The 23,234-nt window shown below is 40.6% G+C and overlaps 1 long non-coding RNA gene across 2 annotated transcripts in view; it reads right to left on the bottom strand.

The window, feature by feature from the left end:
• LOC123789180 (uncharacterized) overlaps positions 1 to 13,237 on the bottom strand; it is a 45,592-nt gene extending 32,355 nt beyond the window's left edge. The window contains exons 1-3 of one of the 2 annotated variants that reach the window (XR_015723943.1): positions 12,744 to 13,237; positions 10,680 to 11,183; positions 8,243 to 8,347 (exon numbers count right to left, since the gene is read on the bottom strand). This is a non-coding gene — a long non-coding RNA (uncharacterized LOC123789180). Of the gene's footprint in view, positions 1 to 8,242; positions 8,348 to 10,679 lie in introns of both variants that reach the window. The other variant, XR_015723942.1, reaches the window with a different exon arrangement.
• Positions 13,238 to 23,234: the final 9,997 nt, after the last annotated feature.

Below are 23,234 nucleotides of genomic sequence, written 5' to 3'. Positions count from 1 at the left end.
CAAAATCTTTAGCCATCAGGGAAATTCAAATCAAAACACATTGAGATACCACCTTATGCCAGTTAGAATGGGGAAAATGGACAAGGCAAGAAACAACAAATGTTGGAGAAGTTGTGGAGAAAGGGGAACTCTCTTGCACTCTTGGTGGGAATGCAAGTTGGTACAGCCACTTTGGAAAACAGTGTGGAGGTCCCTCAAAAAGTTAAAAATAGAGCTACCCTATGACCCAGCAATTGCACTACTGGGTATTTACCCCAAAGACACAGACGTAGTGAAGAGAAGGGCCACCCCAATGTTCATAGCAGCATTGTCCACAATAGCTGAATTATGGAAGGAGCCAAGATGCCCTTCAACAGACGAATGGATAAAGAAGATGTGGTCCATATATACAATGGAATATTACTCAGCCATCAGAAAGAACGAATACCCAACATTTGCAGCAACATGGACAGGACTGGAGGAGATTATACTAAGTGAAATAAGTCAAGCTGAGAAAGACGATTATCATATGGTTTCACTCATTAATGGAACATAAGAAATAGCAGGGAGATCGGTAGGAGAAGGAAGGGAAGAATGAAAGGGGGGGGGTAAACAGAAGGGGGAATGAACCATGAGAGACTATGGACTCTGGGAAACAAACTGAGGGCTTCAGAGGGGAGGGGGGTGGGGGATTGGGATAGGCCGGTGATGGGTATTAAGGAGGGCACATATTGCATGGAGCACTGGGTGTTATATGCAAACAATGAATCATAGAACGCTACATCAAAAACTAAGGATATACTGTATGGTGACTAACATAACATAATAAAGATAAATAAAAAAGACAAAAAAAGAAATTCTAGGGGTGAAAACTATAACAACAGAAATTAAAATTAAAATGTAATTGATATGTTCTATAGCAGATTATAACTAAAGAAAAATCAGTTAACTGGAGATATGTGGAAAGAAAAATCTACAATAGAACACAGAAAGACAAATCGAGGGGGAGAATGGTAAGAACAGAAGATGAAAAAGAAGAAAAAACCATAATGAACCAAACAGAAAACACAAAATAACATGGTATGTTTAGCTTAAATATATAACTAGTTATCATTAAATATAAATGAATTTAAATGTTCCAGTTAAAGGATAAAGATGAACAAACTGGATTTTAAAATATAACTAGGGGGGCTCCAGTTGAGGGTCTGACTCTCGGTTTCAGCTCAGGTCACAATCTCAGGGTCAAGGGATGAGCCCTGCATTGGGCTCCAAGGTCTGTGCAGAGCCTAGCTTAGGACTCTATCTCTCTCTCCCTCTGTCCCTCCCAGCCCCTCTCTAAAAGAAATAAAAATATATCTTTAAAAATAAAATAAAATACACAACTAGATATTATTTACAAGAGACACATTAAAACAAAAAAAATCAGATTGAAAAAATGGATAATGATATACTATGCCAACATTAACCAAAAAGAATTCTTGTCATTAAATTAGTATCAAAGTAGAGTTTAAAAGGGGGGAAAAAAAGAGCATTGCCTAAGAAAAAAAGGATCACTTCATAATGACAAAGGCTCAATCCACTAGGAAGATATAAACATTCCAGTTTTGTATGTACTTAATAACAAGAACTCAAAATACATGACTCAAAAATGTGTAGAATTAAAAGAAGAAAAAGACAACCATTGTGGAAGATTTTTAACTCACAACCTGCCTCTTGGGAACTGACTGAACAAGACAAATATATACAGTGTGTGTGTGTGTGTATTCTACTTAAAGGTTTTAGAAAAAACACCGTACCCAGAAATATCAGAATACACATACTTTTAAAGCACGTGAAACATTTGTAGGAATTGGCCACCTAACGGATTGTATAACAAATCTTAATTTCAAAATATTGAACCACACAGAGGACATTCTCAGACATCAAGACAAATAAGCTGAAAGTCCGTTAGAAAAACATCAGAAATTCCTCATCTGTTTGTAAATTTTTAAATATATTTAAAAATAATCCATTGGTCAAGCCAGCAATCACAGAAGACATTACAAAATATTTTTAACGAAACATATCAAAATTTGATAGAGGCAGTTGAAATACTGCTTAAAGAGAAGTTTATAGTCTTAAATACAGATATTAGAAAAGAAAGGCTGATTTTGAGCAGCCAAGTATCTATATTAGGATGTTAGAAAAGGAACAGCAAATTGAGTCCAAAGAAAATAGAAGAAAAGTAATAATAAAGGTAAGAGCAGAAATTAATGAACTAGAAAAATGAAGGTACAATAAAAAGGCTTAATAAAGCCAAAATTTGGCTCCTTGGAAAAACTAATAAAATAACTTGTGGTTTATTATACAGTGAAATACTATATAGCAACAAAAGGCACCAACCCAGGGCTAATTGTAACAACATGCATACAACAAAAATAATGTTAAACAAAAGAAGACACAATAGAGTATATATGGTAGGATTGCATTTACAGAATGCTCAAGCCAAACTTGAATTACACCCAACTATCTCATTTAGGGATGCCTACAGCAGTGGTAAAACCACACCGAAGAGCAAGGAAAAGTGAGGCTCCTGGCTCTTTCCTGTTGGTGAAGAAGGAATGTGATTGCGAAGGGCTCCTGGAGGGACAAATCTTCCATGCAGGCCCCACCCTAGTATTGGATTTGAGGGCTGGTTTCATGTATTCACTTTATAATTATTTATTATAAGCATTCCTTATACATGTATGTTTTATGCACTTTCCTCTCCATGTGCTATAGTTGGCAATTCAAAACACTTCCTAACAAAAATACACAGGCATCTTGTATCAGATATTTTGAGACATTCTAATGGCCTATTCCGGTTCCCTTACCCATTCAAAATACAGGAATTTCAATTTGAATGATCTTACCCATATTGATAAGGCATAGCTTACATAAATCAAAAATCTTGGACTCATGAGGTAGATCAAAGTTGCTCCTAAAACACTTATATCCAAATGATAAACATTATTAACTAGTAATATGTATATATATATATTTCTTTAAATAACATCTGGCTGTTAACTCAGAGAAAGTAAAATCCTGTTTGGTGTGAATTTGCTTTGAGAGCATAGCCCAGTGCTAACTAGTAATACAGGCAACAGAAGAGCACCTGGTTTTACTAAACACGTTAGGGGATTCTCAGGGCTTCTGTTTTTTCAAAGCAGTCTTCACTCCCCTGAGTGACCACTAGGGGAATATTTAGTCACATCCCATTTCTCAGGTCTAGACATGGAGGCAGAGAAGGAAGTGTGCCTTCACACTGCAATCCAGGCTTTAAAGCACGGGGTCTGGAGTGTAATGGAGGAATATGGAAATAGCAGCAACTCCAGCTGGTAAGGCAGAACAGTGGCTTTGAGTGGATGTCACTCCTAGGCAAAATCTGAGTGCCAAGTGGGAGTTGAGCTCATGAGGAGGTTCGAGGGTAGAGATAGCTTTTTAAGTCGGGAGAACCACGGACATGAAAGTCTGGAGAAAAGAGAAAGCATAACTGCAAACAAGAAAATGCAGAGGTTGGGGTACAAAGCATGAAAGTTAGAGTAGGAAGTAGGGAGGATGCAGCGGTCCAAAGGGACCACTTTCCCAGAGTCCAAAGGGACTCTTTCCCAGAAGGAACAGGGAGGAGAGGTGAATTGTCAACTGTGCCCTTCTGTGGATTCTCAGCTGCAGGGGGCCTCATCTTTGGCCTTTTCAACACACCCATTATACCCACAGAGCTGGGGGCTGGAGCCTGCCACAGCTGTTCACCTAGGAACCCTCTCCACTTCCCTTCTGCCCATCTTGACCATCACTGATCATTCTGGTCTTTCTGATACTCTCTCCAAAATGGCAGCTGATCCCCCAGCCCAGTCTTCGTGGTCTCCTCCTGCAACCTCCAGTGTGTCTTCTTTGTTTTAGAGAGCTCTGTTGAACTCCCACCAACACTCTACCTGCCTGCATTGCTGTATTTTCTATAGATGCTACCACCAAGTCAGATCTATTTTTGCAAACACCACCCAGCATATCCCCGGTAGAGTGGCAGGGATTCCAAGTCTATTCCTTCCCGCCTGCCTGCATACCTGCCCTCTTTTATGTATTCTTGCATTCAAAATTTAATGAGCATCTACAATCTTCCAGGTATTTTGCCAGGCACTGGGTAAAAAAAAAAAAAAGGTAGAGTTCTTACTCTTCTGTTATTTAGAGATAATAGACAATAGACAATGAATTATAACCCACTATGATGAGCTTCAGATTAGATGGGGCTGGGTACCATAGAGTCATCCCACAAGCCAATCATGGAGGAACTATGATAGGTCACTTAAGAGGCCCTCTGGAACCCAAAGGCAGCATAAGGCACTGGGGAAGGACATCAAAGTTGAACCCACCATCTCCTGACACAGGAACACTACCCAGCCACCCACCCCAAAGCTAGAAGACTAGGACCTTGGCCCTTCACACCTTAGAGACCACTAGCCCTGTGGCCTCTCTCCAGGTTCATCCCAGTCCTTCAGCACCTCAGCAATGCCTGAGGCACCAGGATTTTGCTGTCCATTTCCCACCCCAGCACTGGACAAATTCTCCAGGAACCATTGAAGAGTAAGGTCTCTGGCTGGTCCCACAGCCTATTCCAGGCCAGCCCCATGGCCCCTAGCTGGTAGCAAGAACTTCCTAGGAGATGACCTCTCACATCAGGAATTCTCTAGAATGTTTGCAGATCTTCCATCTGGCCCAGCCAGGAGACAGAGTCTACACAGTGGGATATTACCCATGCCCGGCTGATCTCACTTCAAATTCAAATCACTAACCATAAGTGGGTCCTTTCCCACTCTCCTGAATTCTCCTTTTTCCTGAAATCCTTCCCACCCTCACTGTAAGCTGGTGATCTTGCTTCCTATGTCACTGAAGATACAAAAGCAATGGAAGAGGACTTCTTTGAGTTCCCATCACCACACCTGCCCACACCTATGCTTTGCCTTCCTTCCTGTTCCTATGACTGCCTGTCTGCTCCCAGCAAAGTCAACTCCTCACGGCACCTCTCTAGTCTCCTCTCCGGGACATCAACCCTTATTTAAAAAGTGATATATTCATATTATATTAAGATTAAATTAAAAGGAAATGTTCCATATAAAAGATTGGGGCAAATCACTTAAAATATCTATCCTAAGGATTAAATCTAACTTTGGAGGTAGAACAGTCATGTGGTTTCTACTAGAGACAGGACGGCTCCAAGGGGTCACTGCAGAGAGACGGGTAAGCCACAGGCTACTGGTGCAGCCCCAATAAGATCCTTGAGTCAGGGAGCCTGGTAGGCCTGGTTGATGTAGTAAAGACGGGTGCTCTTGGGCTTGCTCCAAGCCAGCCCTGCAGCAGAACCCCCATGTAGCAATCAATGTCACAATCACATGGCAGAGAATACCCAGAAACGGGACAGCCAGCCATGGTATACTCGAGCACAGTGCCGGCCATCAATATCAGATGCTAAATCATCAGGCAAATGGGCCATTGTAGTGAGGAGGGACTTCTGGACACTAAAAGACCTTCTGAGACCAGGCCATGCAATTCTGCACCTTCCAAGGATGCATGACGATTGATCCCAGTGGTGGTTAGGTGGCTATCACTGGTCTGGGAATTCATTCGAATGCATTTGCAGTGAGTGTGCCCATCCTTCCTAAAAAGAAAACTTACTGTTGTACAAAGGGATAGGGAAGAGGACAGGAGGGAACTCTAGTTATAACGATTATTTGCTATGGTCAATAAGTGGGTTTCCATTTGAAGAACCCAGATGTCAAGAGTATCCTATTATATTGGCCTCATACAGACTGTGGAGAACGTAGAAATTAGAACAGTTGCCAAAAGCTTCCAGTTCTCTCCTTCTTTCTTAAGTCTGATAACTCAGACTCAATTGGGACTTTTCGTAACAGCCAGGCACATCCTTCCCTCATGAACGAAAGAACCTGGGGCCCACCTATTACAGAGCCTGCCATGTAGAGGACACTGGGTCAACTCTGGCTAATAATATAATGAGTAGTAGATATTCTATTCTGCTGCAGAGTGTCTATCCAACAAGAACAACATTTAAAAGTACACTGTGCATTGAAATTTATTATCAAACTTGAAAGTGAAACGAAAGATAGTTTTCATGTATGGTTAAAACGTTTCTGTCGCATTGGGCTGAAGAGACCATGTGCAGAAAGATAAGAAACCTGAAGTCTCTTTTTAGACACCAGTTATCTTTCTCTTAAACAGCAACATGATAGAGTGAAGAGTGAGTGGTGGTTTTACTTTCATCTAAAATCATTTCTGTTACCTACTCAAACAGAACACTTTCCCCTCTAGAGAAAAGGGTCATCTGTTTAACAAATAGAAAGTTGCTGCCATTTTCCCTTTCTTCTTGTTTACAGGACATCCGTTTTGTTCAGGGAGACAGAGCAAGGGGATGAATCACAACGGATGAAGTCACTCACTGTGATGCCATTTCCCGGACTCCCTGTAGCTAGGATTGGTCCCTGGCTGTTCCAGCCGCTGAGGTGTAAGCTGAAGTTTCTGGGGGGGCTTCTGGGAAAGATTCCATATTCTGATAAAAGAGGCAAGTGCAAGACGAGAGCTTGCGTTTGCCATTCCCTACCCACCCCCTTGTCTTTGAATATGGCTGCGATGCCTAGAGCCACAGAGGCTGCCTCGCAATCATGAAATGACAATGTCAGAAAGCAGCTGGTGGAGGGTCACAAGGCAGATGGGTGGCTGGGATCCTGCTGCCATCTCTGAGTTGCTGGACCAACCCTGAATGGATGACTTCTGGAGTTCTTATTCAGTAAAGGAATAAATGTTCTTAAAGTTTAAGTCTTTGTCAGTTGAGCTTTCTTGTATGAGCAGCCGGAAACATTTCCAACTGATACACAGACCTTTAATTACAGGTTCAATGACTGCCCATATACCGGGATCTAAATTTAACCACCGCTAATATTTACCACATTTGCTTTATCTCTTGTGTGTCTTCAATATATATTGAAAATAAGTTGTTGTAACATCATAACACTTTACCCCTTCAGCACATATCTCCTAAAAATAAGCACATTTTTCTTCATGAGCACAATGCCATTATCCCTCCTAAAAATATCAGCAATTCTGTGTTATTATCTGAGAGCTAATCCACATTTAGTTTCCACTACTTTCTTCTTATAGTTGGAGAAAACTTCCATTTAAATGGTACAAGTGGGGGCACCTGGGTGGCTCAGCCAGTTAAGCAGATTAAGCATCTGACTCTTGGTTTCAGGTCAGGTCATGATTTCAGGGTCCTGAGACGGAGACCCATGTCAGGCTCCATGCTTAGCACAGAGTCGGCTTGAGATTCTCTCCTTCTCCCTCTGCCTCTCCCCCCACTCGCTCATATGCTCTCTCTCTCTCTCTCTCTAAAATAAATAAATCTTTAAAAAAAATAAATGGTACAAGCAGGAATTGGTATTTTGTTTTACCTTTTCTTCTTTAAAAAAGATTCACCACTTCCTCCTCTCGTAAAAACAAAGTTTCATTGTCCAACCCATTATAGCTCCCGAGCCCAGAAGATGTGAATAAAGGCGAAGAAGATGTGAACAAAGCTCTGGACACTATAACCAATCACCTAAAAGCCTCAGCCAAAAGTGTTGTAAGAATTTCCATTCGGAAACTTATTTGGGATTGAGCTCCTGGTGAACAAATGCTCTTCTGAATTAGCGAGGCAAAGGACTAGAACATTCAGTGTGGAGTAAAGCGTCCTCTCTGTGAGATAAGCTTCTCTAGTTTGGGGACCTAACTTTAGCCTCCCCTCCCCAAATGACCCTACACTCCACAATTTACACGTAACTGTAAAAAATGGACAAGAGATGACATTTTTTTTTACCCACAATGGTGGTAATTATAACACTAATTGTGTACTTGAAATATCAATACTCTTTATAAACATGATGAGGAAAAATTAAGATGCACCCACAATTTGGGAGAGAGAGATGGGAAAGCAAAGCTAATTGTTTTGTGACACTTAAATTAGTGAAATCAATTGAGATTTTTGTGGAACACTGTCACATAAAAGGACCCATGTTGCTTGATTATCTTTGCTTATTTTCTTAACCTCCCATTTTAATGGAAACCACTATGGCTCAATGGAACTATGCGATTTCAGATAGATGATGTGACAGTTGCAGTATTCCCCACCCTCCAGCCCCCCAGAGGTGATGTGCCCCCTTTCTGCCGCAGAGCTTACTAAGGGAACATCTACCCAGAGACTTACCTAAACGACTCTTCTCTTCATTCATCTCGTGCTTGCAGTTTTAATCTGTTTCCCCTCATCTTCTGAATTTTCAGTGTCATTTAATTCTCCAACCATCATGGTGTGCTGCGAGAAAAAGATTTCAAATAATGAAAAATACATTTAAACTAGTATAGTATGGTCATAAACTGGAAGAAGTTAATGTGCTTTAACTTAATTTCAATTGGAGTCTTTTAAACCATTAATATTTCATTTATTTCAATGGCAGAAAGTTAATTGTGTAATCTATTATCAGGGCCTTACTGCAGTTGAATAAAGTCATAGCAATTGCTGTTGACAAAGGCTTATTATTAATGCTCAAAACTAATTATTTGGGGGGGAAACATTCAGCCAGCTATAATCAGAGACTCACGAATTAATCACACAAAAAAATGGTTAAAGCTATGTTTGACTACATTGTGCTGCCATTCAACTCAGGAAAAATGGTGTAAATAATTTGTTCTCCTTTAACACGTGATTTTTCCAACTTTAATTTTTCAAAAGGGCAAATTTACAAAGCTTGGCATAACTGATACAAATCCTAAAGAAATGCTTTGATACGTTTTCCCAAACACGTATCCGCAAGAGTAAATGCTTGCTTCTGCTAACACTATTTTACTTCTAAATAGAGTTTGGGTGTTTTTTTTTTTAAGGAATTTCTAAAACTTAAACATTTTGCTTACCAAACAGAGGCAGCAGGAAGGTTTGGATCTTTCACTGGACTCGCAGAGGACTTACAGAAAGGTGAATTACAAAGTAGGGCAGGGAAGAGCTTCTGAAGCCCACAAGGGCATTGCTACCATGGACCGCTTTGTGCAGAAAGTGCTAGAGGTGCGAATGTTCCCTGTGGGCTGTCGAAAGAGAGGCCAGCAGTTTCTGTCACCCGTGACCTCCCAGCACAATATGCTCTGGCGGGGGGGGGGGGGGGGCCTTCCAGGCCTGTAGGTCACCACACTGGGAGAAGCTGACACACCACCTCTCCTACCTTAGCTTGGACAAGGACAAGTGATGTCCAAAACATCCGTATGGACACATGCGGAAGCCTGGGACAAGATGCATTAACATTGGTTAAGATTCTTAATGAGGGGAGTTATATTTTGCACTTTGGCATATGTCATAAATCGCTTAGAAGCAACAAGAGCTGGCCCCCTGCAGAGTTAAGTGGCAAAGGGCTGCAGATCACCTCCACCCTAGAGAGCGCCCCTCAGAGCTATAGTTCTCCAGATCTTTCTCCCCCCAGGCTTTGAGGCATTGATTCCCATCTGCGGTGCCTCATTCCCTCAGCGAACTGCCGGCCAGGCCCCTCACAGATGAATCCTACTGAAGGTTAATGCCAAGCCCAAGTCTGGGCCTGGTCCTCCGAGGCTGATTGACCTTCTTTCCAACAGCAATGCCAGCCTAACCGAAAGGATTCCATTTTTTAATGACAATTTCAGGAACCAGTCTTTCCTTTTGGGTAGAGAAGAGTAAGATTGGGCAGGCTTCCAGTTCTTTGGATAACATTTAGTAGCAGCTGTGGCCCAACAAAATCTTTTCTTATGTTTTTTTCAGTTCCAAGGCCTTAGAACATTGGGTAGCCCTGAGGCTTTGTTTCACTTCAGTGATGATCTCAAATATTTCTCTCAGACTCTGATTCTCCAGCCGCCTCCATGTTTAGTCCATACATCTTGTGACACTTAATGGCAGACAGTTGAGAAATCTAAGATAACAAAGCTTTTACTTTCTAAACGTTCTACCAAAGAAAGCCAGAAACATATCCTAAAACATTCAATCTGACACATTCCAGATAAATTATTTAAATTTTGCTGCCAATGCTTCCGCCTAAAATAAATGGCTTTGCTTGTAGAGACACGTATGGTACCACACACATTTGTCAAAACTCTCCACCCTCTGAAGGGGCTGTAGTCCTGGTAACTGGAGAGCCCCGCGGAGCTGAGAGTCCTGCAGGCTGGCGGGCTGTGACACAGACCCCACGAGGCCGTTCGCCGCCCTGTCGGGGTCCCGGGCTCCGAGCCAGGCACCGAGCGGCCGCCCGAGAAACGAGCCCGTTTGCTGCATTTACAAGGGTAATACGGTAGCCGTATACATACATGGCATAGGCATCAGGATAGCCACATGTATCTACACAAAAATGCCTGTGGCTTACCTCAGGCCGTCGGTCATGAACTAGAAAGGCTTTGCTCACAGGAGAGGAAGAAGGAACTAATCCCCAAAGTTCAGACAGAAGTGGGGGGAGGGGAGAAAAATGGTTCCTTCTTTAGCGTCAGGCGACCAGCTTCCTGAAGAGCACCTTTCTCTACATCAACTGTAAAAATCATTTCAAAGTTTACCACTTTCTGGCTTTTCATACCTTTAAGGAACAAAACTGACATAAACACAGCCAATATTTTAAAAAAGAGGCAAGGGGTTGTTCACTGACCTCCAGGAAGCCCGGTCTTCTCTCTCTTCAGAGACGTTTTTACGCTGCTGTTCGCAGTAAGAGGAGCTGGCAACTCAGAAATTGTTGTGAGGCTTGTCCATGATGGCAGATGAGACTTCGCGCTCCGGAGGAGGAGATTTTTCCCCTCGGTACACACTGCCCGATAGAATCAGGCACCTGATGTGGTAACCCAGCGGCAGCTGACACCTCAAATTGAAAGGCTCAAAGGAGCACGAGGAGGAAGCAACGGGGAACCAGATCACACAGAAGGTCTCTCCAAAGGCAAGCGCATTCTCGTTCAGACCAGTTCAATTTTCCAGCCTGGACGCCCTGCTCCCGCAGACACTGGCGGTCAGCGTTTCTCCAAGTACAAGAAACGCTAACACCTGTGCCCGAGCGCAGACTCAAGTCAAACACTCTGGGTTCCGGTCCAGCCTCCTCCACTCACCAGCCAGCTGGCTGCAGTCCGGCTCACTGATTCCTTCAAGCCTCCGTTTCTCACCTCTAAAATGGGGATAATAATAGTACCTACCTCAGACTGGTGATAAAGGTTAAAAAAAGAATGATAATGCATGAAGGTGCATAGGAGAATATCTGGGGTAGAGTTCATGTTCAAAATGGCATAGCTATTGTCATTTATTATTAGCAGGATTTCCATTATTCAGTTTTCATCATCATCACCATCATCACCATCATCATTATCATTATATTCAAGGAGTTTGGGCGGACCTGAGGTAAAGGTGTGTAACGGCAATCATCAGGAGGGAGAAGGTAATGAGTAGTTTTGAGGAAAATAAAATTAAATCCACACTCTCCCCTCTCTCCCCCATGTCAGACCATCCTCCCTAAAACTTTGGGATTAATCTAGATGTTCCACGGGGATTAAGGTAACAAACTGAGTCCCTCTAAGCATGATCCATACTGGTAGAAATAAAGCCATCAGGACGACATGGAGTACAACAAAATATGTAATTTTACTCTTTGGAATTAAGTTTTAAGTGATTACTCCCTAAAGAGTTTCTCCTCAAAAAATTCAAACAATACAGATACAGAAAGACAAACTTTCCTTTGACCACTATCCTCTACTTCTAGGGCTCTCCCCAGAGGTAAGTATTGTTATCAGGGTGGAATGCATCCTTCAGAGTTTTGTCCATAGAAAATACTCTATTCATTTTGGTTCACATAAATGAACTCATACTCTATGTACCATTTGGTAACTGCTTTTTTCATTCAATAATGTCTAGAGAGGTTTCCATGTTAGCATATATAAATAGCTCTAACTTTTCCACTCTTCTCAGAGTGTGTTTATTCCTAATAACTGAATGGATTGCTTCAAAAGGTCTGATGACAACCCATCTCTTGCCCTCTTCTGTCTGTTCTTTGTGGGAGACATGACCCTAGTTTGAGAGTCTGCAGATTTGTTCTTTGGTTCTAGTAGTTCTAACTAAAAGTGAGACCTTCACATAATCATTAAGGCACCCTGAATTTCAGGTCCCTTATCTATCAAATGAGAGAATTGAATTACATGGGTTCTAATTTCCAGTACAACTACAATCATCAGGGTTTGGGGCACTGGGACAGAAAAACTATTTCTTCCAGTAACAGAATGAAGAAAGTTGTGATAGTGGGCAAAAACTGATGATTTCTGAAGACATTCTTCCTGCAAATAGGTATATGATTTCCACAAAGTTAGGTCCATCCCTAAACTAAAGTATGGTTTCCCTCATTTGTTTAACGCACACATGGTATTCAATGGTATGTGGGCTTTGTTTGACATCACAGGAGTCAAGATATTTTTGAGTAGTCATGCATACACAAATTAGTCTGGCAGAATTTGGTTGAAAGTATTTGCATCTAGGCTATTTATTAGGAATGGAATTAGGATGTGAGAGGCAGGTTTGGGGAAGTGAGTACTAAAAGGGAGGGATTTGAGTACCCTAAAAAGGTTTGTTCATTTAGTCAAGAGGTAATGAACACCATGTCCAGTGGTGAGGAGATTAAAACAAAGAGCCCAGATTGTTAGCCTTTGTGCTTCCAAAATCTTAGCCAGGGCCTGTTCCTCACCTGAAGGGTGTCTGCATTATGGAGTAATTCTCTTGCTCTCCAGTCCATCACCAAGATACTTTCCTGCTAGATGGCTCAGATGACACCTTAAGAGCTGCTTGTCAGCATGTCTTTTTAATGAGGTTCCCTTCAACTCACCCATCAATATTTAAATCAGTAGAGAAGAGAGGGATGGTTGACAATAATCATTTTATTACTATCAGGGTTTCTGGAATGTATAAAGCAAATATCATTATTAACACCAAAAAATATTATCTTTCACTAGAAAACAGAAAACTGAGACCTATCATGGCCTGGATGAGCAGTGAGAACATTTGGAGTGTGTGAGGAGGTTGAATGTGAGAGCTGCAGCGTTAGATGAGCAGGAGAGAAAGACACAGCAAGCCATCACCTACATTTTCCCTTTATCCTCTGAACTGCAGTTGGTTGTAAAGACTTGGGGTGTCCTTAGTATGACCTGCCCCACACCCCCTGGTGCCGAGCCCACAGGGAAGTTAAGTTCCACTCCTTTGCCCCCCCCCCACCCCTCCAATATTCTTTTGGACCAGCTCACATCCCCAACCATGTCTCTACTCCCTAGATGCAGCCCCAGAACTCTAAGACTGGGGTCTGCGGAACTTATTTCTTACTTTATTCCTAGGACCAGCCTTGTCAATGGAGTTAGAGAGACAAAGCACAGAACCTGTCAACCCCATCTGGTTCTCTAGTTGACTAAAGAATTCATTTCTTAGCCTCCAGCCCTTAGACTTCCTGCGTCAAACAGAGTTATAGTTAAATGAGCATTGGAATAAACCCTCATTTTTTTTTTCACAGAAAGCTAAATAAACATAAATCCATGAAAAGCTAAGCAAACCTTTTCTTCCCCCAACTCCCTCTGCCACCCCCAGCCTCTGCACACTATTCACAAGTTTAGAGCCTGCAGAGATCAAGGCCAGTCTTAGGCAAAGCTGTAAGGTAGCCTCCTATCTGGATAGTTTTTTGTAACCCCTTTTCCCTTGCAGTGACTTCCCTTGGTGCCATCCCACTGCCCCTGCATGCAGAAGACCCCTCTCAGGCTCACCAGTCATCACAGTGCTCCTTCCAGGGTCCTTGGGCACATCTGGACTGCAAAGAAAAGGATGGCACACACGCACCCTCATCTCCCAGCCCTGGGAACGGAGGCCTACCCCACCCTGCCCACGGGAGTGCCGTTGTATAAGACAGTCCCTGGAGGCAACAATGTTTTTCAAAATTTTGTCTTTAATCGTATATTTCAAACACTATCAGGTGAAAGGGAGTTGGAGTTTTTTAGGTGGTGAAGCCCAGCGTATCTCCCCACGTTGCCTGCTAATCATGGAAATTCATTATTCTGTAAGTTTCCCTGATATCTCTCTTCATCCTCAAAACTTGAGGGCTAACGTGAGGGAAGGAAATTGCTATCCACCTATAGTTCAGCAAGAGACAATGCCTGCAAGCTATAAATGATCTTTTACGTAAACTGAAAACAAGCTAATTATCAGCCCATTAAAATGGGATTATATGGGGGCACCAGCTAAACGTCAGACTCTTGATTTCAGCTCAGGTCATGATCTCGGGGTCATAAGATCGAGCCCCAGGTCAGGCTCCGAGCTCAGCAGGGAGTCGACTTGGGATCGTCTCCCTCCCTCTCCTGCTGCCCCTCCCCCCATTTGCACTCCTTCTCTCTCTCTCTCTCAATAAAATCTTTATTATTTTTTTTATTTTTTAAATCATTTTTATTTACTTATTTTTTTAGATTTTACTTATTTGACAGAGAGACAGACAGCCAGCGAGAGAGGGAACACAAGCAGGGGGAGTGGGAGAGGAAGAAGCAGGCTCCCAGCCGAGCAGGGAGCCCGATGCGGGGCTCAATTCCAGGACCCTGGGATCATGCCCTGAGCCAAAGGCAGACACTTAATGACTGAGCCACCCAGATGCCCCTCAATAAAATCTTTTTTAAAAAATGGATTATATGGACACTTTGGCAAAAATACTCAGGACTTTAAAAAGCAGTCATTAAAACTACTATGTCTGTGTTAGACTGAAATTCTCAAAAATACTCCATAAGTATAACATGCACTCCTTTTCTGAGAAATAATTCCATTCATATTAACTTCATGTCAGAAAAAGCTCTGACTGGATTAATCTTGGTATTTCCCTTCTAAGCGAAACTATTTGAATTGCTGAAAACAAATTTCATTTTAGATAGTTAAAAATGCATGTTTATGTTGTGTGTGTGTATTTAATAATTTCTTTACAATTACAATTCATTTCCACTGTGACTAAGTAGAGCATTCTAGGTATGATGGAAAGATGAATATGTGAAATTAAATAACAGATCTAATGTTACTTCTTCCTCATTTTTATTCATTTGCAACCCTTAGTACCAGTCTCTGTTAAAATTTAGTTCTATTTGAGTCATTTATATGTAAATGCTATCTTGCCAAGACATCTCCAGAGGTGCTGGGGAAATGACAGAAATGTAAAAGCTCTGCAAAACAGGCCCGCAGGTGCTGAAGCCCACCAGGTCATCCCTCTGGAAGCCCAGACCCCTGAGTCCCACAGGTGTGTGGGCCACGTGAGGTCAAAGGCTTTCCTTACGCCTTTAACCCTCCCTATGAACTGCTGTGCAGTTTTGTCTTAAACACCATGTGACTTCCAGGCACTCATCACTTTTTTCCCCTCACCTAAACTTTGTTTTGCCCTGCACAGTGAGGCAAAGAACCCCGGAAGCATCATTTCCATATTGCAAGTCCTCATACTGTGTCTACTGAAATCCATTCATTGCTTCTGAGCTAGTCATTGTGTTTTAATAGTCTACCCTTTAGATCTCTTGTGCACACTGCTATTTCTCTAAACAGTGACATGCAGGAGACGGTGTAGGACAAAGACAGCACCGAATACCAGCAAGGTAGAGAGGCTGTTTTTATTATTTTGATTTCCTCATGTTGTAAACTCTGTGATATCCAGCCAGATGAGCTCTGTGGTTAATATTATATTTGAAATGAAAAAGATTCCAAGTTCTTCAAAATTTGCATTCTCAGAGACTGTCTTCTTTAATTTCTACATTTTAAAAGCAATCTTCTGACAACTAAGATCATATTTAAATCGGCTTTGCAAATTCCAGCAAGAAACTGAGTCCACATCACTTGAGGATCTATTCTGTCGACTTGCCTTGCTTCCCCCTAGCCAAAAAGATAAACCATTTAAAAATTTGTAAAATTAAAAAAAAATTTTTTTTTTAAGTATTCAACATAGAGCTACTTAGGCTCCCTGGAAATTACGGTATAGAAGGAGAAAGGGACAAAAAGATAGAATGCCAAGAACTGGAAGAGAAAAACTCATAAATTGAATATAACTCTAAAGCAATAGAACAAAGCAAAAATTAATGGGCAGACTGCAATTCTGGTTTGGTTATTTTTGAACTAAGCCTGAATTTATTTGTTCAAAACGACCCCTAGAGAGCTGTTTTAAGGGCACACAGCTCCCAGTGGCACGCATTCCTTTCATATAACAATTAAGCAGCAAGGCTAAAGCACACAGCTATCTAACAAAATGCACAGCCCAGAAAGCGAAATGGGCTTTAGTTTCAGTTTACTTGCAGACTCCTGACTTGAAGTCTCTGTGTCTATACCTTAGTTTTGCCTTTTGTACAATTCTCTTTGGTTATTGCATGGACTTTAAAAAAAAGAAAAAAGTTCCTCTGAACGTTCTCTGGCAGAGAGGAGACCTTGTTCTTTTCCCATCTCCCATCCTAAGCTTCTCTGCCATCTGTAGTTTTTTCCTTCCCAAAGAAGAGTCTTCTCTGACATTCTGGGAGTTCATAGTGTAAATCTACCCCTTATTAGCTCTGACTATCCGGCAAGCAACTTGACTGCTCTAAGCCACATGTATTCAACAAATATTGAGTTACTATATACCAAATAATTTTCTAAAGGGTGAGCAAGACAAAGCTCCCACTTACTAAGCTCCCATTCTTATGAAAGGAGAAACAATGAGCAGATGGATAAAACAGCAGTTAATATGTCAAGTAGCACCAAGAGCTGTAAAGAAGAGTAAAGAAGGACGATGGGAAAAGAGTGAAGGAGGGAGGCAATTTTAGAGAAAGCCATTAGGAAAGGACTCTGTTGGGTATGAGGTTGGGTCAGAGTCTAAATGCAGTAAGGGAGGGCATCATATCTTGGGGAGAGAACAACTGCAGACAGGAACAAAGCTTTGGAGAAGGAGCTAGTGTGGCTGGAGTGAGGTCCATGTGAGGCAGAGCAGGAGGTGAGGACAGGGAGGGGTGCGGGGCAGGGCATATGCGCCCATGGGCCACTGTGGGACTTTAGATTTTATTGTCTCAGGAAGTAGTTGGAGAGTTTTAGCAGAGGAGTGACATGATCTTTTATCATGTTATAAAAATGGCTCAGATTGATTTTGTGGAGAATGGACTACATGGGAGTAACCACGGAAGCAGAAAGACCAGAAAGGAGGTTATAGTAATGGCTACGGCAAGGGATGACGGTAGCCTACTAATCTATAACACAAGGATAATGGTAGCAACGACTGTGTGGCACTGTTGGGAGAATGAAATCAGATAATATATGTCAGTGGCTCATCACCATAGCACCAGTACATAGAAATAACTCAATGTCAGCATTATTGTTGTCATCATCAGGATTATTTTGGGGTGATTCCTCAACCCCAACTGGTAACTCCTTTTCTAATCCTTGGCACTTCTTTGCTTGAGGGATTTCAAATACTCTTTATTCCCTGTAAATGTGTCCTCCTGGGTCCTAGAGCAGCCTTGCATACAGGAGGGTATACGTGTTTGGTCAAAGATGTTCAAAATGCTTCGTCAAGACTATTTTTATTCATTGTGGTTGCCAGTCCTGCCATTTATGACAACAGAGAAGCAGCCTGGTGGAGAGTTCTGGAACAGTATTACTTCCCAGGGGGCATCTGGTAATGTGGGGGCCATTTCTGGATGTCACGTGACAGGGGGACAGTGTTGGCACTTAGTGGGTGAGGCCCAGCAAAGCTAAATAAGAAAACCCTACACAGTAAATTATTTCCTACCTAAACTGCTCATGCTGTTGCTCTGGGAAACGCGTAGGTGGCAGGAGAGTCTCCATGCGAATTGTAGCAGCCCAACTCCCGGGAAGTTTGCAACAGGGGAGGGGTGGCCTGAGGATGCTAGGGTAGAGGAAAGAGCATTGGGCTGAGGAGCAGATCTCAGTCTCAACTAGAACAATACAAGTCATGTGATTTAAATTTTTCATTCATTGTTGAGACTCAACTTCCCTATCCATCAAGTGGGAGAATTTTCCTCGACTACTTCCTTGGAAGGTTAAGGAAATTCAATAAGATAATGTCTGTGTATGCATTTATTTAATTGTAGACCATCCCGAGGCTGAACAACCTGTCTCTCTGCACGCACAAATTGTTAATGAGATAGAAGATACAGTCTCTGCCCTAGAGAATTCATAATTCAATCATCATTAATAAAGAGCTGCAAGCTCCCATTAGAGAAGAAAGTAGGAAATGTGTTTTCAAAACCACAGTCTTGTTTTTCACAAGTCAAGCATTTTATATTTAATTAAACTTTGCAAATGCCAGTTCTCCCCCCGTCATTAAGCTTATTTTCTCAAGTATATCCATATTGTACTAAAACATATGAAATTAAAAATATTAGCCTTTTAAAAACAAACTCACAAGTAACATTGTTTATGACACCTACCTTCCTTTAAAAATGGGAAAGAAAACAACCCAATGGCACAAATTAAGATTTTTTTCAGTTTTGTTTTAATTATGATTGTCTCCTTTATGGCAAAATAATCTCATTGGAAGAAATTCTGATCCTCTAGGATAAATTTGAACTGACCTTTTATCAAATTTTATTTTTACAGTCAGAAAACAGCTACTTCTATGCATTCATTCATTATTCATTCGACTCATTAATAGTTTATAATTATTATCTACCACAGGCCAGTTTTGTGCAAACTTTGTCCTAAAGGGCACGCCTAACCCAAATAAACAACAATATGGGAATGGTAGGTATAGTGGCAACAAATACTAACAGCTAGAGTTTGTATAATACTTTGCAGGGCATAGCTTTCCTTAGTAAAATAAATTATTAATAACAAAAAATAACAAAAAAGAATTGTGTTAAAATGTACTGGGATTAAAAATTTGGCAAACTAGGTATATTACATAAGATTAATCATTGTGTCAGACACTGACTGTTGTTCATCCTATATTCACTCCCCTTTTTCCTGTTAATAAATACCAATTCGTTCAGGTAGCAGGCAGAGACCCCTCTATTTCAATGTAGATGGATTTCTGTGCCATTTCCAGAATATGAATCTTAATTTGTCTAACTCTGTCACTACCTGTGGACAATGATTGCTATAAAGGTAGAGATAAGAACTGGTTTTAGTCAATGAGATATAAATAAACATCTGTTGTGTGGGCTTCTAGGATAGCTTTTGATCCACTGTATTATAAAAACAAACTCTGATTAGGGATGTATATTCTAATGCAAGAGCAACCACTAAAAATTGCAGTAACATAAAGGGGCACAGCCTAAATACCAGCAGATAAATTAAAATGGAACACTAAGAAAACTTTTTAAAAAGTAAAAGCGTAGGAATAGAAGAACAAGAAACAGAGGCTACAAAGGATGAGATATTGAAATTGCAGAACTAAATCTAACCATACCAATAATTATATCAGGTTTATGATCTAAACACATCATGAAAAAGCAAAGATTGTCAGAGTGAATAAGAAAGCAAGACTCAACTATATGCTCCCTACAAAAGGCATACTTTATTTTTTTTTTTTTTAAGATTTTATTTATTTATGCGACAGAGAGACAGCCAGCGAGAGAGGGAACACATCAGGGGGAGTGGGAAAGGAAGAAGCAGGCTCCCAGCAGAGGAGTCCGATGTGGGGCTCGATCCCAGGACCCTGGGATCACGCCCTGAGCCGAAGGCAGACACTTAACGACTGAGCCACCCAGGCGCCCCCAAAAGGCATACTTTAAACAAACAGACAAATAGGTTTGAAGGAAAACAGAATTTCTTAAAAATGTGGTGAATTCTAAAACAATGTTTAAGCAACCCAGACTAAGTCAGAAAAAAAAAAAAAGGAAACAAAAACAGAGGAAACTGATAGAAAACAAATAGAATGTCAGACTTGAGCCCCAACATGTCAATAATTACATTAAATGTAAATGGTGTAAACATGCCAATTAGAAGACAAAGATTGGCAGAGTGAATAAAAGAACATGATCCATCTCTATGCTATCTACAGTGGGTGCAGAGCTCTGGATAAAACCCAGAAATGCTGTTAAACATCCTACAATCCACAGGATAACTCTTACCTCTTCCACAAAGAATTATTGAGGCCAAAATTTTAATAGTTCCGAGGTTGAGAAGCTCTGAGCTACAGTAATCAAGACAGTTTGCTATTGGCAAAAACATAGTATATAGACCAATGGAACAGAATACAGTCTAGAAATAGAACCTTACATATACGGTTAGCTGATTTTTTCTTAAGCGCCAAAGTAATTCAATGAGATAAGGAAAATCTTTTCAACAAATGGTACTGGAACAATTGTATATCTATACGGAGAAAAATAAACATGAACTCTTTCTTCGAATCACACACAAAATTAAGTCAAAGTATATCACAGAACATAAATGTAAAACCTAAATCTATAAAACTCCTAGGTGAAAACAAAGGAGAAAATCTTTTTTACTTCAGGATAAACAATGTTTCTAAGATAGAAATACTAAAACATGGATCATAAAGGGAAAAAAATAAATTGTACTTCAACAACCAAAGATGTATCAATGGCCATTAAGCACATAAGAAGATGCTCAATATCATTGGTCATCAGGGACCTGCAAATCAAAACCATAGTAAGATACCACTTCACATAAACTAGGATAGCTAGAATTTTTTAAAAAACAGGCAATAACAAGTGTTGGTAGGAAGGTGAAGTAATTGCAACTCTCATTAACCACTGGAAGGTGTGTAAAATGGTGCATCCACTGTAGAAAACAGTTTGGTGATTTCTCAAACGGTTAATCATAGAGTTACTATACAATCCAGCAATACCTCTCAGCTATGGTCTACGTGATTCTGTATCTCCCCTGCCTCCCCCCCCATTCATCTGTTGAAATCTTAATGCCTGATGTGATAGTATTAGGAGGTGGGGACTTTGGAAGGTGCTTAGGTCCTAAAGGTGAAGCCCTCATGAATAATAGTAGTGTTCTTGTAAAAAATATGCCACAGAGCTCCCAAGACCTTTCCACCATGTGAAGACACAATGAGAAGTCTGCAACCCTGAAAAAGTCCCTCACCTAATCATGCTGGCATCCTGAGCTCAGAATTCCAGCCACCAGGACTGTGAGAAATAATTTTCTATTGTTTCTAAACTACCCAGTCTGTGGTATTTTGTTATAACAGCCCAAACAGACTAAGACACACTCCTATGCATATACCCAAGAGAAACAAAAACATATATTCACATAAACACTTGCATACAAATATTCAGCTTTATTTATAATATACAAAAACTGGAAACAACCCAAATGTCTATCAACAGGTGAACGTATAAACAAATTGTGATATATTCATACACTGGACTACTATTTAACTATCTTAACTACAAAAATGATAAACTATTGATTCCCATCATAACAAGGATGAATCCCAAAACAATTATGCTGAATGAAAGATGCCAGGAAAAGTATATACTTTATGATTCCCTTTATATAATTCTAGAAAGTGGAAACTAATCTTTAGTGACAGAAAGCAGATTAGTGATTGATTCCTGATGGAATTGGAGGGCATGATACATTTTTTTAAGATTTTTTTTTTTAATTTTTAAGTAATTTCCACACGCGACATGGAGGTCAAACTCACAACCCCGAGATCAAGAGTCCCATGCTATACCCAGTGACCCAGCCAGGCATCCCAGGAGGGATACATTTTAAAGAGCTACAAGAAAAGTTGTTTAGTTTTCCTTTACGGGAAAAAAAAAATGGTACAGTAACAATATTTAAGCTTACGTAGAAATGGAATAAGGTGAATGGAAAGGAATTGGTTAAAATGAGAAATGAGATTTGGCTAAGCTTCCTTTTAAAAAAAGATAAAATATTTCACACTCTTATGTTTATTGCAGCATTGTTTACAATAGCCAACATGAAGCAAACCAAGCATCCATCAACAGATGAATGGATTGGGGCACCTGGGTGGCACCCAACTCTTGGTTTTAGCTCAGGTCATGATCTCAGGGTGTTGGGATGGAGCTCCCCATCGGGCTCTGTACTCAGTGTGGAGTCTTTTTATGATTCTCTCTTCCTCTCCCTCTCCCCCTCCCCTCTGCTCTCTCTCTTTCTCTCAAAAAAAAAAAAAAATAAAGAATGAATGAATGGATAGAGATGTCATGTATATATACAATGGAATATTACTTAGTTATAAAAAGACAAAGATCTTGCCATTTGGAATAACATGGATGGACCTAGAGGGTATCATGCTAAGTGAAAAAAGCCAGACAGAGAAAGATAAATACTATATGATTTCACTTATATGTGGAACCTAACCAAACAAACAGCAGCAACAAACCTATAAATACAGAAAACAAACTGATGGTTGCCAGAGGGAAGAGGGGTGGAGGGTGGGCAAAATGGGTGAAGGAGAGTGGGAGATACAGGCTTCCAGTAATAGAATGAGTAAGTCACATGGATAAAAGGTACAATATAGTCAATGGTATTGTAATAACATTGTATGGTGACAGATGGTAGCTACACTTGTGGTGAGCAGAGCATAATGTATAGAATTGTTGAATCACTATCTTGTACTCCTGTAACTAATGTAACATTGTGTGTCAACTATACTTCAGTTAAAAAAAGATAAATATCTGGGTTAAAAAGAAATCCAATAAATCTGATACTTTTAAAGGGCATCTTAAAAACAAAAATACATAGAGGAACTAAAAATTAAGATGATCTAAATTGAGGATGAAGAAAATTGAACGTTTTTGATACAAGGATAGGGATTACTATCATGATAGCGAGTAGAAAGGATTTCTTACCAAAAGCTTTACGAAGTAAACAAGCTCTCTATATGATTGTATAAGGTATATTAAAAAGCGAGGGGTGTGGAAAAGAGAGGCAAAGCAAGAAACAGAGTCTTAACTATGGAGAACAAACTGAGGGTTGCTGGAGGGGAGGTAGGGGGGAGGGAAGGGTTAAATGGTTGATAGGCATTAAGGAGGGCACTTGTGATGAGCACTGGGTGTTATATGTAAGTGAGAATCACCGAATTCTACACCTGAAACAATATTACACTGCATGTTAACTAACTGGAATTTAAATAAAAACTTGAAAAAAAATAAAAAGAGAACACCTAACAATATTGATATTATATATCCCAAACAACACAGCAACAAAAACATGAACTAGAAATGCCTGAAGTGCAAAAAGAAATGGAAATAAAAAT

This window comes from Ursus americanus, chromosome 3 (genome assembly GCF_024610735.1).
Source record: "Ursus americanus isolate L20-20 chromosome 3, mUrsAme1.1.p, whole genome shotgun sequence".
Lineage (NCBI taxonomy): Eukaryota > Metazoa > Chordata > Mammalia > Carnivora > Ursidae > Ursus > Ursus americanus.
This window is presented reverse-complemented; position numbering and strand designations above follow the sequence as displayed.